This window comes from Balaenoptera musculus, chromosome 1 (genome assembly GCF_009873245.2).
Source record: "Balaenoptera musculus isolate JJ_BM4_2016_0621 chromosome 1, mBalMus1.pri.v3, whole genome shotgun sequence".
Taxonomy (NCBI): domain Eukaryota; kingdom Metazoa; phylum Chordata; class Mammalia; order Artiodactyla; family Balaenopteridae; genus Balaenoptera; species Balaenoptera musculus.
In genome coordinates, this window is record NC_045785.1 from 180,427,008 (window position 1) to 180,442,424 (window position 15,417).

General features: G+C 36.9%; 1 protein-coding gene across 5 annotated transcripts in view; it reads right to left on the reverse strand.

Moving 5' to 3' along the window:
- Positions 1-15,417, reverse strand: part of DENND1B (DENN domain containing 1B) — a 252,491-nt gene that overhangs the window by 156,439 nt on the left and 80,635 nt on the right. The window lies entirely within an intron of this gene.

Consider the following 15,417-nt stretch of genomic DNA (forward strand, 5'->3'; position numbering starts at 1 on the left):
AATCCCAAATAACACTCTTAAAGAAATGTGTATCTAAAAATAAGCCTTTAATGTAAAACTACATAGCTTCTACGCTGTGCACTTTTATTTAAGAATTTCCTAATATGAAAATCAATGTTTTAATTAAGCATAGAAAATAATCTTACTGACTTGAAATCTGCAGTGATTTTATAGTTATTATAAAATAATTTTAAAAGCTTTTAGAAATCATATACATTAACAAGTATAATAAAATGCAGATAATTGTCAGATATTTGGCAAAAAAATAGAATAAGATCTATTTTGTTATATATGAAAAACAACTTAAAATTAACTCCTGTTATAAAGTCAGAATTGAAGATACCATCACACGAGTTTGAAGCCAGGCGATTTTACAAGAAAAAGCAGAAATTTAGGAGAAGGCTTCATATTAAAAGAGTAAAGAGCAAATATCTTCATGCAGTAGCCACCCCACCAAAACAAACGCCTTATCACTACCTCTCTACCAATAAAACTTACATTCAGAGAAATCATCAGTATATGAATATTAAGCCCTATACACAGTCATAGGATTGAGTGTTTTAAAGCAGAATTTCTCACATTCTTTTAAAATGTAAACTGGTATAAAGTATCAAGTAAAAATAAACCATTGTAAAATTCCAATGCCAAAACCTAAGAAAGCTTCAAGAGCCTTGAGTCCCTGAAGCTGAAAGAAAAGCATATGTAAAAAAGCTATCTTCTATCTCTAGGGCAGGGTACCCAGGTTTGCTTATGAACATATACATCTGTAAGTACGAGTGCAAACCCCGTATTTAGAAAAAGCTAACTACTGACAATGTTTTATTATCAATAAATGGAACTGAAAGAGCTGCTAAGCTTGAAATAAGTCAAATTACTTAAACTGAAAACAGGACATTACAAAAGAGAACAGTTCATCTGACCATTGCTAATCCTTATCTTGTGCTGCAGAAAGTGAAGCCATTTCCCATATTTACAACACACGTGAAGGCTATTCAGATACCCCCCCCCCCGCAAAGCTGTTCGTATCATTTCTGTAACAATAAAGACAGATATTCAAAATCCGTTGTCTGCTTCCAAATATACCCGAATTAATAATATATTTCACGTCGATTTTAAGACTCAAATAAAGAAGAAGGTTTCCCAGTTAGCTGCTCAGTCGTGCACGCCCTCCCCCTCCCTCCGTCCAGAAGCGGCACACACGCACACACTTCGGCAGAACAGCCTCGGCTCGCTCTCCAACTGGCAGAAGCATCCCTCAGGGGACAAGTCTTTAAACCCCCGCACTCTTTAAAATTCAACCAGCCGGCAGGTCTATAGACTAGTGTATAAACAGTATAGACAAAAAAATCCTCTCTCAGCTTATGTCAGTGACAAAGCAGCTCAGCAGTTGACTGTTCCTCCCCTGACAGTATAAGCTGGGCTTACACAGATCAACGGCTGCAAGTCCCACCTAGCTCCCAGGGCTCAGTTTTCCTCCTTAATTACACGTGCTCTTCAAACTGAGGTTGAAAAAGAAAAGAGAGAGAGAGAGAGAGAGAGAGAGAGAGAGGGGGGACTTGGAGGGAGGAATAAAATACATGCAAATAGTTTTCTGGATCCTTTTAACAATGATGTTAATTGAAAACTGCACTTTTATATTGATTAGAAGTGCTCATAAACTCTGGTATTTCCACCGCACTGTGTTCTTGATATGACACACACACACACACACACACACACACATATTTCTGGATTGGCATCCGTAGATTATGTGAAAGGTTTAAGACAATACTCTTCAAAAGTTATGTTTCTCTATTCCTACAGGCTTTTGTTTTTATGAAATACCTAATTTCCTTAGGCAAGAAAAATTATCCAGGTTCTCAAAATCCTCTTAATTCTCTAAAATATTTTTTTACACAGAAAGAACACATTGACTAACATGTCAAATGTTAAAAATAGAAATAACAAAAAGAATGATATATTAATAGAATATAAAATTATGAATAGCAAAATACAAGAGGCAATAACACATATATGTGCATATGCCCTAAAAATAACACATCTACTACTATATAAATAAACTGACTGGAAATACATAAATGACTGAAAACAAGGACTAATGCAAATTTATACACTGTGGTTTTTCGGTACTATATCCTGTATCTGTACTAATAAGCATTATGATCAAATTGATCGTGTAAGAGAGAAGAAACTGCTCGTGTTAAGAGTGGTATATTGACTCTCTATCCATGAGGTCACCATTGAGCATTATAAATTGATCAAATAAAAGAGGAAAGGAGCCTTTAAGAACTACTTTAAAAAAAAAAAAAAAAGCTGAAATATGTAAAGTTTACCTCCTGATTAGAGTTCAGTAACTACAAAGGTCTTAGAATTTCTCTGAAAAACATCTAAGAGGCAATGAGATGCACCATTGTTAGGATCAGTACTTGTTTTCCTTGTCCTCAGTGGCTCCTTCCCTGCCCTCCACTGAAATGCTGAGGTTCCATACGGTCCTCTCCACCACACTCAGTAAATCTCACCTACACCTGCCTAGGCGATCTCACCTACACCCACGGATTCAACTGCAACTTCCAAATTTCTTAGTCCTATAGTTCAGATATTTCTGTGAACTCCAGGATTATACTTCTAACTACTTTCTAGTATCAATCTCTGAACGTTCCCCAGACACCTCCAATTCAGAATGAACAAAACTGAAGTCACTCTTTCAGTTTTTACTCCTTATCCCCCAGAACGGCAGCACCGCCCACCCCGTTACCCAAACAAGCACATGGTAGTTGCCTAGACCACTCCCTTTCCCTGACCCCCATATACAATCAATCATTCCTCAGATTCTGTTAGTTCAACTTCATAACCGTCTTTCTCCAGGGGTTCTCAATGGGAGGGCAGAAAGAATTAGACGGAAGAGAAGAAGGTATAAGAATCACTTGGGGGCTTCCCTGGTGGCGCAGTGGTTGAGAATCTGCCCGCCAATGCAGGGGACACGGGTTCGAGCCCTGGTCTGGGAAGATCCCACATGTCGCGGAGCAACTAGGCCCGTGAGCCACAACTGCTGAGCCTGCGCGTCTGGAGCCTGTGCTCCGCAACAAGAGAGGCCGCGATAGTGAGAGGCCCGCGCACCGCGATGAGGAGTGGCCCCCGCTTGCCGCAACTAGAGAAAGCCCTCGCACAGAAACGAAGACCCAACACAGCCATAAATAAATAAATTAATTAATTAATTTAAAAAAAAAAAGAATCACTTGGTTTTTCAAAACACACTTGATTGCCTACAGTAAGGGTCTTGATGGTTTAACCTGGTTTGAATGGCACCTGTAACTAAGGAATAAGACTAACTGTATCAGATAAGGGTGTCTACTGTACACAGCAGTAGTTACCCTCTCTCTGCGAGCAGTGACACGGTGGACTTTTCGGGGACTGATTCAGCACCCTCCTCAAGGACTCAGGAGTCCTCCGTCCTTCTGCTCTACTGTCCTCAGCTTGTGGCTTTGTCCTCAGCCACCTCTACTCATGGTCACAAAACGAGCTGCCAGCGTTCAGCTGACCACATGGAGACACCGCTGTATCCAGCGAAAGCTTCCTGGGAGGCTCTTTCTATCAGCGAGGAAACCTTTCCCCGAAGGCCCACCGGCTGACTTTCCCGTCGCAGCTGACCAGCCAGAAGGTGGCGGCCACTCCTAGACTAACCACGGGCAGGGCAAAGGTTACCCATGCTTCGCTTAGCCTTAGACAGCTTAGAGGAGAAGTCAGAATTCAAACCCATCCATTTTCCACTGGCCGTGACACCTGTAATTAATTATAAAGAAGCTTGAGTGAAGCATCATCTTTTCTTTCTTAAGACACCTCACAGTAATTTTAATTAGATAAGAATTACAGTTCTACCAAAGTTCTCAGGAAAAATATACACGATATTACATAAGGACAGTTTTCAAATATGCGTAAATTTATTCATTTGAATAACGCTTTCAGAGTCATTTTGTAAAAAGGGGGCTTTACTTATCAATTTTAACCTACTTTTTCACAAAGGCCACTGATTCCTAAAAAGATGGTTACTTAATTTTGAATATTCTCTCCCAAAACAAATGAGAATTCATTAATACCATGCATTCACTCAATCTATTTGTGCTTTACATGGGGGAAAAATAAACTTTTTTTTTCTCAAAAGAAATATTCACTGAGCTGCTTAGTGACAAGCAGGTTGCACAGCGCAGAACGGGGATTCCCAAACTGCACCTGAGCTGCTCCAGGGCCCCACGGCACGCCCACAGCGGGACTGCGGGATGCTTTAAGTTTCCAAGGAAGCACAGCTACACTAACAGGGTGATTAGATTGGGATGCATTTTATTAAAAGGTAGAACTACAATTATACCGTACATTACACATACAGCCATACAGCCTCTTGAAACCTCGTCTTACTTTCTAAAGTTTTTTAAGCTTGGAGACTCTATTTTAAACTTAGAGCCAAGGAATAACTATCAGAATAATTGAGACCACTGCAGGATTTTTCTCTTGTACTATTTCAATTAGAAGTAAATTTCTCTTTCATCCTTCTTCCTTAATTTAAGGAAAACACCAAGTCTGTGAATTCTGACACTAACAGTGTTTAGATTGTTAACTCTGATCAAGTTATTTTTCACTATCAAAAATTAAGAATGAATTTCTATTGTTGAAAGATTTAAATAACTGCCACGAAGCAAATACATTCGACTGTAAAAAGAACTGTATTGTAGAAATACGAATTTTGAGGACTTTGGTTCTATGTGTATCAGTCAGGTGATCAGAGGTCTGTACTCAACATTAGCTTAATCTAAGGTCAATGAAAAAGCCTAGATTCAAAGCAGTACGGCGTGACGTTACCAAAAATACGTATACCGTACTTAACGATCAGACAGGTGATTTACTTGGCAAATAAAAGGAACAATACATTTCCCTCATTAATTTAAGATAAAGAGAAGAATTCAAAAGGCATGAAAGTATATATATATATATATATATAAGCAAATGGGCTTCCAAAGTTTTTTTTGTCAAAAATTCTATTACAAACTACCTTCAAATTTTTATGCCTAGGTTAACAATAACTTTTAATCAGTGATTCGAATAACAATCATCCAACTCTAAGAAAAAGCCACCTAGGAAGACTCCCTTTCTTTTTCCCTAATAACCATGTAACCTCCCATTCCTTTCAGATTAATATACTTATTCTTTACCTCACTCACCCCTATTTTAACTAGTAACATTTTCTAGATCAAAGGAAACACCTATATAATAAAATAGAGCATTGCCTATAATATTTATTTGCGTTATAGACACTAAGCTACTTAAAAATGAATATCAAACTGCCATTAAATCAAGATAAGTAGAATTAAGGTAAGTAGAAAAAAGCCTCAGTTTTTAGAGAGAAACAAGTTTTACGCCAGTCAACTGATCCGCTACCACGACCCCAACCCACAGCTAGACGCTGTGGAGAGTAAAGGAAACGTGATCACTAATTTTCAGAGCTACGACGAGATCCCAGAAATAGGCACAGGCACCAGTGTGCAGGCACACACCCTCGAGGCAGCAAAGCCCAGTGGTCAGTGCACTGTGCTCTGGAGCCAGGAGGTGACACTCAGACCTGGCTGTGCCAGCCCGCGGCTAAGCGCCCCCGTCACCACCTCTAGGAAATGTGCCAAAATTATCATCTATCTCGTAGGATTAAGTGAGGATTTACTTGGGATTTATATGAGGATTAAGTTAAAAATCCATGTAAAATGATTAGACAGTGTCAGGTACATAAACCCCACTGACAACTGTTAACTCTTTTATTAATTAGTTACTTATTTTAAGAACTCAAGTGTCATATGAATTCAAATGAAGAAGATACTTATTTATTCAACAAATATTTACTAAATAACTACAACATTTAAGGTCCTGTGTCCGATGACCTATGCCAAATGCCAAAACATTAACATACTGAGATACAAAATACAAAGTATTATACTGAATAATTTATCTGCCTCCTTGGAAGATGGTTAACATATTTAATTAATATAGGTGCCTATGGATATAGATATAGATTTGAATATATTCAACTATTTGTTTAATCAAACACAATAGAAGCAAACTCGGTTAACGCTGCAAAATCATACACTGTGCATATCTGATGTTTTCAGTACGTACAGGAGCTTACTTTGGACTACCACACTGGCGACTTCTTTGAATTAAAAATATCTTCAAAGAGTCACGCCAACAGACATTTTTCATTTAAGGGAGGGTTTACTAATAAAATTCTTTTTTCATGTACTTACTTATCAATGCACTTAATAAGGGTTAATTACCAACTCTGCACAAGGCACTGGCCAGCGTGAGGAACGGAGGGACTTCCTGCTCCCTTCACCACCTCAAAGCGGGCTTCCCTGCCACTGTCCCGGCGAAGACACTGATAGAGATGCCCTTAGAAAACACATCCTCTTTGTAGCACTGCCCTTGATTACTGAATTATGTTTTCCATTTTCTTTAATTGTGAGTCACTCTTTGTTCTTTGTTAACCTTTACCTGGAGTTTACATTTTCCCCAGTCTGGATTTTATATTTTCCCCAGTCCTGTGGACTGCCAGACCCTTGATTCATACTATTTCTCATATTCTTCAGACCTAGACCATGTGCAATCTTTCTGTCACTGTATTCATGTAAATAGTCTCCATTCATTGGGTAAATCACACATTAAAGAATGTATTTTGCTGTTACGGATGACAAATGAGGTATGATATGTCCCAGAGAAGTAAACTACAATTATTATTATTATTTTTTTTTTTTTGATCCTGCCTTGAACCTAGTTCAGAACTATGCCTGCACTGCTTGATTTTCCCTAGATAGTGAATCCTGCGATAAACCAGACGGGAATCTTGTTTGTCTGATGCTTTAAGAAACAACAGAAACTTTAGTTTTAGAGCATAAATCAGGGACCCTACACTTTAGATGACTATTGTATTCTGGGAGCAACAGTACACATACTAATTATTTCTCTATACCTTGAAGGTCCCTGGAGTCTATAAGGTCACCTAGTAGAAATGAGAATCACGGTGTCTTTTAAAAGTTTGGAAAAATCATGACTGACTATTTACCCATTTGGAGGCTTTGTCTGGAAGAACTAAATTATAATTACACAATTATAAAATACAGACTGTTCTATGAAGATTATTTACTTAGGTATAAAGTCTAATCAGTACTAACTCATATTTACAAACTCAACATGAACTTATTTATATGAATAATTAATATGCTGATGTACGTTTATGTATATTCATTTAGCAAATATTTAACGTGTGAATAGCAATCAAAGACAATCACAATGTAATGTAATAAAAGCGTTGGTGGTAAAAGTGAAAAACACCAGGGAGTCTAGAAGTCAGACATGTACACCAAAGTTAGCAGGGGTGCTTCTGGAGGAGTGTGGTGGAAGTCCCAAGGGAAGAAATCTCATCTATTGATAAATAGAGAACTACAGAGAGAACAAGAAGTTGGCCCGACTATTGTACAACGAGAGGGAGGTAGAGAGGAGTTAAGGGTGGTTTTCCCATCACAGGAAAGAATATTACAGAAAGGTCCAGAAAGGTCTGGAGATGAGAAAGAACACGTACAAAGTCTGGGAGGATGATAAGAGAATGTGGCTTGAGAAATAAGCAGGGGACTGAGTCTATCATCAGGCCTTTAGGCCAATTAACAAGTTCTGACTTGATGCAAAGAGTAGGGAAACCACCCCTCCTGGTTTGCCCAGAACCCTTTGCATGCATCTTCTCAGCACAGTTAACAGCAGCAACCCCTGTTACTCTCAAAAGTGTCCAAGTTATAATTTATCATAACAGAAATCAGAACAGTGGTATCCTGGGGCTGTGGGGGGTGGGTTAGCAGGCACAGGAAGTAACCAGGAAGCCGCAAGAGGGAACTTTCTGGAGTGACAGAAATAGCCTGTATCTTTAAAGGAATGTGGGTTACACAGGCGTAGGCATCTGTCAAAACTCATTTCACTGTACACTTGAGATCTGCATTGCGCCATATACAAATTATCAGTGAAAAGGTAATAAATAAGTATCTCAGTTTGGACAATAAATCATGGTCACCCAACCTAAGAGAAATAGGGAAGCTTTGACAGGTTTAAAGCAAGGGAGGGACATGACTGGACTTGAATTTTAGAAAGATCACTCTGACTACAGTTTGTAGAATGGGTTTTAAAAGGACAAGACTGAAGCCTGGAAAATCAGATAGAAGGCTTTTGCAATCATCGAGGTGAGGAGTGGTGACCTGAAGTTAGATAGTGCAGCAGGAATGCAGAGAAGGTACAAAATTGAGATATAAACAAGAGTAAAAATGGAGACGTCCAGGAGGTAGCTGGATAAAACATCTGGTGCTCCAGAGAGAGAATCTGGCCTAGATAGAGACAGAGAAAGGGAATGGCACCGATTAAAAGATATGAGTGATAGGACTGAGTGATAAGAGATAGGACTCTTTTATTGTCCGCTGTTATGGACAATTACTATTATTCTTCATATTTTTATAGTTGCCTCAACAAGCAACTTTACTATCATATTCCCAAATTATGAAATCACTGTATTTCCTCATAATCCTGTCTTTATTTTTTTAGTGATTTGTATCAAGATATACATTATAGAGTACTCAACCACTTCTGGTATTATAATCACAGTATGTCATCAGTCAGTAACCAGAGATCAATGAAGTTAGTAGTGACCCAGAAAGTCCTAGTTGTTATAACTGACATGATCAATCAGAACAAACGAATCTCCAAAATCTTTGACGGCTTATTCAACTCTGGAGTTCTCCTAATGCCTAACCAGTGCCTGGAACACCAGTCACGCTCTCAAAAAAAAAAAAACACTGTTGACCTCATATAAAATGACACTGTTTTAGCACCATCAGAATCAACCCACCTCAGCAGACAGTTCAAGGAAATGTGATGTAAGAGTCTGCGTGCTTTTTTTCTGATTATCTTCCCAAATAAAGATATGATAAAATAATTGCTTACTCTGTGCCAGGTTCTAACCTAAGCACTTACATGTTTATCTCATTTAACCCTTACAACAACCCATGTTCTATTCCCTTTTCTATGTGGAGGGGAAAAAAGAGGTGAAAGAGACTAAGTAACTTGCCCAAAGTCACACAGCTAACAAATGTTGGAGTTGGGATTTGAACTCACAGGCTGAAGCTTCTAACCATTATTCCCCATGCCATGCATTTTTTTTCACTTTGTTTTCATGTAGGGTCCAACGTATAATCAGCAGATGCCTGAATCTGATGCCTGCTTGGTCTCTAATATGGTAGATATTGTCCATACATATGAAGAGTTAAGGGTATACAATTAATACTTCCGAACCAAAGTTCAGCTTGGCGTATGGAAAAATAAAGGGGGCCGAGATGTGAGGAAATCATGGGAGAAGAGATGGGATAATATGTCATCACAAATGTGAGTCTTACCTGCTCTGGGTTGTTCTATGCCCTTGAAATTAAGTCCTGAGGCAAAAACGCAATGCTGCTTATGTCTACGCTTATTTATTACCACTGAAAATATTAGATTTACGGTATAAACATACATCTGATTTCTTTCAAGTAAGACTTATAAGGACTTAAGTAGATGCTTTCTCACAGAGGAGCAAAAGACCAAGGAATTAAATTTGAAGCCTATTATCTAAAATCTGAAACAAAATCATCTGTCACTTATCAGTACAAGGATCATACCAGAACAAGTAAATAATGCTCAAGTAACACAGGCAGGATGAGGTTAAACAAGGTTAATAGTAACAGAGGGGCTGAGGGTGGAGAGAGCACGCACTGATAATTATTTTAGGCTCAAGAGTAGGAACCTGCAGATCGGGCCAAAGCTGCCTCTACGTGGCGGCAGGTGAGGACATGGAAAACTGCAGCTCAGATGGTAAACACCCCGGGTCACTGATGCCGTTAGCCATTCTATTCATGAAGTCTGCCAGACATTTTTACCCCCTTCAATTTAAAGCAGGAACTAAGTACTTAGTAATTAACATAAAACCTTATTCAAATATAGCGAGCAAGCAGGACTAAAAATCAAGAATCTAGGAACTCTGTTTCTTTTTTTGTATTTTTAAGTCACCTTAAATTATACGAGATTTTTCCTTTAAAAAAAATGTACATGCCCATAATTTTTAATATGTCAAATTAAAATTAAATTTGAAGTCACAAGCGGTCTTTTTTTTTTTGAATGATTTGCTTCTTGAAATTCTAAATAGAAATACTGCGAGCTATGATTTTGCAAACTTATTCTGCTCCACCCATTACAGGACATCCACCTCTTGGAATAAAAATTTAGTTCACACTCCCTGCTGATGTAATCTTTGGCCTCTTGCTGAGATTTTTAAGAAGAGGTGCCAATCTCGGTCTTAGTTCTTGTAATGCAGAACTCTTTCGATGAGAAATTCAGCTGTGAACACTGGTTCTTTTCACACAGAGAAAGCCACTGAACAAGCCTCACCAAATAGCAATGAGTTTTTGTCATTCCTAGTCTAGTCCGCTTCGGCATAAATGACCTTAAAGAGAACACACAATCTGCTGAGTTTCTTGTCTTTACAATAAAGGGTCTCTTTATTTTACTCAGTAAACCAGAAACTACACACACACACACACACACACACACACACACACACACAGAGTGAGTTATCTGATAAATTTTCTCAGTTAAGGATTGGTAGTTCTCTTGAATCAATTATCTAATACCTTCTTATTTATTCTTTATATTATTGTATTGGAATATATGGAATATAAAGAGTAAATATAAAAAACAGGAGTGACTTATTTGTAAAAGCAGACTAAGGTAAATTCTATAAAGTAGAGGCAATCTTTGGTCAGCTAAAAAGTAGACTAAAATAGTTCTTCCTCTCACTGAAAATTTTCCTGCAAGTACGATGTAAGTCTATCACCGCTTGCTGTTGAGTCTTCTCAGCTGACAGTCACCAGTGATCGCCAAGTGTTACGTTTAATAGCCGTTTTTCCAGTCTTCATCGTAGGTGACTTCTGCAGTGTGTAACACTCGATTCATTTAACACGTGTTTACTCAGTACCTGCCAGGTATGAGACACGTGGGAGTACAGGCTGACAGTGATCTGCCCCTTGGCTGAGGAAGTCAGGCTTCCTGCTCCCGACCATCCTCCCCAGACGTCTGCGCCCACTTCATCCAGCTCTCCTCCTTGCTCCCCAGGCTATTTCATGGCGCCTTCTCCACTGGTGCTCCCAGGGTTCTGTCTGCAGTCCTCACCTCTCTGTGGGGAATCTAATCTCGCTGCTACACACCTCGGATAAAGCCTGGGTTCTCCAGCCAGAAGGCGAGGGTCAGCACCCAGTGCAGCTACTCAACAGCTGTGTGAAGCCATACCACCCTCCTCTCCTGAACTCCAGCCGGAGGCGTCCTACTGCTTCGGAGACATCCCCACCAGCTTACCTGGCACATCCAAAACAGAAAGCATCTGCCCTCAAAGCCTCCTCCCAAACGCCTTATTTCTATGCTTTTAAGCTAACTCCTTCCCAATCTAACTTTTCCCAAACTTCAGAATCAGGCAACGATCTTTCTTTCATTGCATACAAACACATCACAAACTAGTTAAAACCACATGGACCCTGTGTCTGCATTCGCAAAAATGACCACTAGACTGCATTGTTGTCGCTTCTGATCAAACAGGCTAAGGATAAAGATGTATGGTATCGCTTAGTACTAGCTTAACAAGACAAGCTGCAATGTGATCACTTGTCTAGAAAAACACATATGAATAAACGTGTAACTATATATTTGAATAGCTAAGTTATAAAAGTAATAAAAAATAATTCATATTTTAAATATAATATTCACCATCACATTTAGTTAAAATACTTAATATATAACAACCATGAAGTTAATTTTTGAAATTAGGTCTATTTAAAGGCCAAACATTAATCGAACATTGTACACTGCTTGAAATATTTCTATGAAATATCATACCTAACATTATGTCTTTAAGATTTAAAAAGTCTAACATATGCAAAGTCTATTAAAATGCACATAATTTATCTCACTCAAAATGAAAATATATCTAATAAATAATACTATTCATCTGGCCTCTCCCTTAACATACAAATGCATTCCGTTTCTCCAAAACACAGCAGCTGGGAATGAAAGGAAAGATTTCAAATGATCATTTTCACATCATATTCCATCATCTTTTCTTCAGTTTTTCCTAGCTTTCCTTTGAGTCCCATTCTTTTACACGGGGTCTCTTTTTAGATCAATCCATATTTCCATAATCCACACTGCTGTTTCCTCCTCTTCTCCCCAGGGTGGACTAACCCCCATATCCAGAACTATGGCTTACAACTGTCATTAAGCCTTACAACAATAACAAGATAACAAAAGAACGGGTGGGGATGAGGCTAGCTGGTACCATATGTTGATCAAGTTCAACATTTTCAGCTAACAGAGGATATTTTTTAAATTTCAAAATTTTAATTATGAATTGCTTTCATATCTACTTTTTCTCCCCAACTGTATTTCAGGCTTAAATTTTAAACACTAGTAAACAACCTGGTAATATTACTTTAATAGGGCTTATCTATTAATAATGTACTGAGAGGAGAGAGAAAATGGAAATAGCAAAATAAAAAGGTAAGGTAGCAATTTATGGTTAGCTACTGATTCTTATAACCCACAAGTTTCACTCAACTTATACCTATTCCTAAAAAAGAAATTTCCCTGAAAGGCACTGTTTAAAGCACTATACAGTTATAATAATTAGGATTATTTCAAAGTAGCATACTCAGTGTAAATTAATATTGACTTCATGCCAATTTGAAAGATTTTAATTTCTCCGCCAAGTAACATCTGAAAACATGCTACTTTTGTTTCCATCCTTTGTTTCATAGTTAATTAATTTTAACTTCTTTTTAAGCTAAAAATAAAGAAAAATGTGAAATGTAACGTTTTGAACTGGTAAAGAGACTTTCATGCTCCTATATTAAATTTAACTTTTTTTTCTCCTGATTTCAGGAGAATTGCTTCTGATTCATCAGCCTATGCTACATCATCTTGAAAAAAATTATTTCCTAACGCTTTCTCTCAAAGATTTAGAACCCTTTATAGAACTAAATTCCAAAGTGACTTTTATCAAATGTTTAATGCTCAATACAAAGTAAGTTCTTGTGAAACCACATTTATCTTTTTCAATCTGCATCATCTATTATTACTTAATTTCTCTAGGTTGCTGAGTAATGCCAGACCTTCCAGGATTGGTCTGAATTATTTGCATAGTTAGAATATAATAATTTCACTGCTATAAAAATAAGTATAAAACCCCTCACCTCTAAGAGCTCATTAAAGTAAAATCTGTTCACCCTTCAGCAGAAAAATAAGGTCATTTTTTCAGGGGCTTTCAAATTTTATTATCTAAAATGTATGCAAAAATATTCTTTTCAATCGGAGTTTGCTAGATTACACAGTTCTGTATTCCAATAAATACCTCAGCTCTAAAGCAAAATTTCTAAAACATCACGATGTTTTTCCAAATTAGTTTCCCTGTTTGCAATAAAACTTTTAAACAGTAGAAAATATAAGACAAGCATGCAGGTAAAATAAGAACATGATCACATTTTGCCTTGTGCTTTCTAGCACTGCATTTACAAAGGAAACAGATCTTGCCTACATGAAGAAAGACAGAAAGATATAATTATGGTGATGATCTTGGATTTAATTTTAAGCACTTTCCCACATGCTTGCCACTTATATTTTATTATGATTCTTCTTTTTTTGACACAGGAATGTACAAAAAAGATAACACTATGTGTATCTACAAAGCAAATTGTAAGAAATAATTTATATTTTAGGGTTATTAAGATAAATCACTGATAAAATGGAATATGAAACAAAGTATACAGTCTTGATATGATTATAATTCTCTTAAATTAGCCATCATCTCTATAAGATTTAATTTCATTAAGAATTAAGAAATCAAAAATACGTGTTCATATATAACGGAAATATTCATAGTGGTAGTAAAATAAAAATTAACCATCACACATCAAAAACTGGTTCAAGACAATTTGTTCTTTCCATTTGGAAAAACAATAGTTGGTATAGAATGCAATTAAATTTTTTTTCTGTGCCTGATATAATCAACTGGTAGTATAAAATGACAGAATCAAATCCAAACAAGAAAAAAAAATCCAGTTTTTAAAAATATCTGTAATTGTTTAAATATTTATTTTGAAAGTATTTAGATTTAATAAATTATTCCCAAATAATTTAGATTTTCTGCTTGATGCAAGAAGCATAATTATAAAATGTCCAGCTATCAATCTACCGCAATTTCAAATCATGAAAGACTTTATTTATTGTGACCAAATCCCTTTAAAATTATTAAAAGAAATACTTTTTTGAAATGATGGATGTGTAAAAAACTTTTTTAAATAAAGAACAGGCACTCTTCCTAAACCATGCAGACCGACCACCAGATATTGCTGAACATGAAAACTGTATACAGTGCTGATGAGTATATTTGCTTTGGAATCAGCTAACTAGCTAGTTACCTACAACTACAAAAGACCTACAAAGATACAGCTGAAGGGTAAGATTTAAAATGTTTTTTTATTACTGTATATTACATAGTTTCTTACTATTATTCGCTCAGAATTGCAATTCAAACTGTTGAATTCCACCAAGTCTTCTTAATTAGTTTCTACCAAGATTTGCTTAATTAACGGAATTTTTATTATTGTTGTAATTTAAAATAATTATGTAATATGTGCACATTTCTCAATGCATGACCAATGGCGTTTTTTAGTTATCTAGCATGGGAGCCATACTAGTGTGTCAATATATATTGATTTTTAATTTTTTTTAACCTTCAACAGAAATGTGAGAAAGAGAGAAGGTACACACAGGCAGGTACTTGTCATGAACGAACGGCGGTAGACCTACTAAACCTTCATGTTGCCTGACCCCTCCACTGAGCCACATCTTTTCGTTCACAGTTTGATGAATCCCTATTATATGTGTCATAACACCAGTCGGAAATCTTTCTAAATTTAATATTCCACACCCTCTTATATTTATTCTGCTTAGTAGGTTATCTTGCTCCTATTTTTCCAAGAAGGTTAAAATAATCTATAACGAGTTTACTCAACTTCCTTTTATCTATTCAACTAGTCATTCAAAATACATTTATTCAGACCTTATTATGTATGAGCCACTGTGCTAGATGTGGTGACTGAAAAATAAGAAGATATATACAGAGTAGGGGAGATAGAGACATTTGAAAAAAGAAAGTATGAAAATAAAACTGTAAAATATAGAGGTAAATGCAAGAGGCTACACAGAAGTACAGACAGGTTGCCTGGGAGGTCAGGAAAACCTTCAAAGAAGGATTAATTTTCAAGCTAAGGT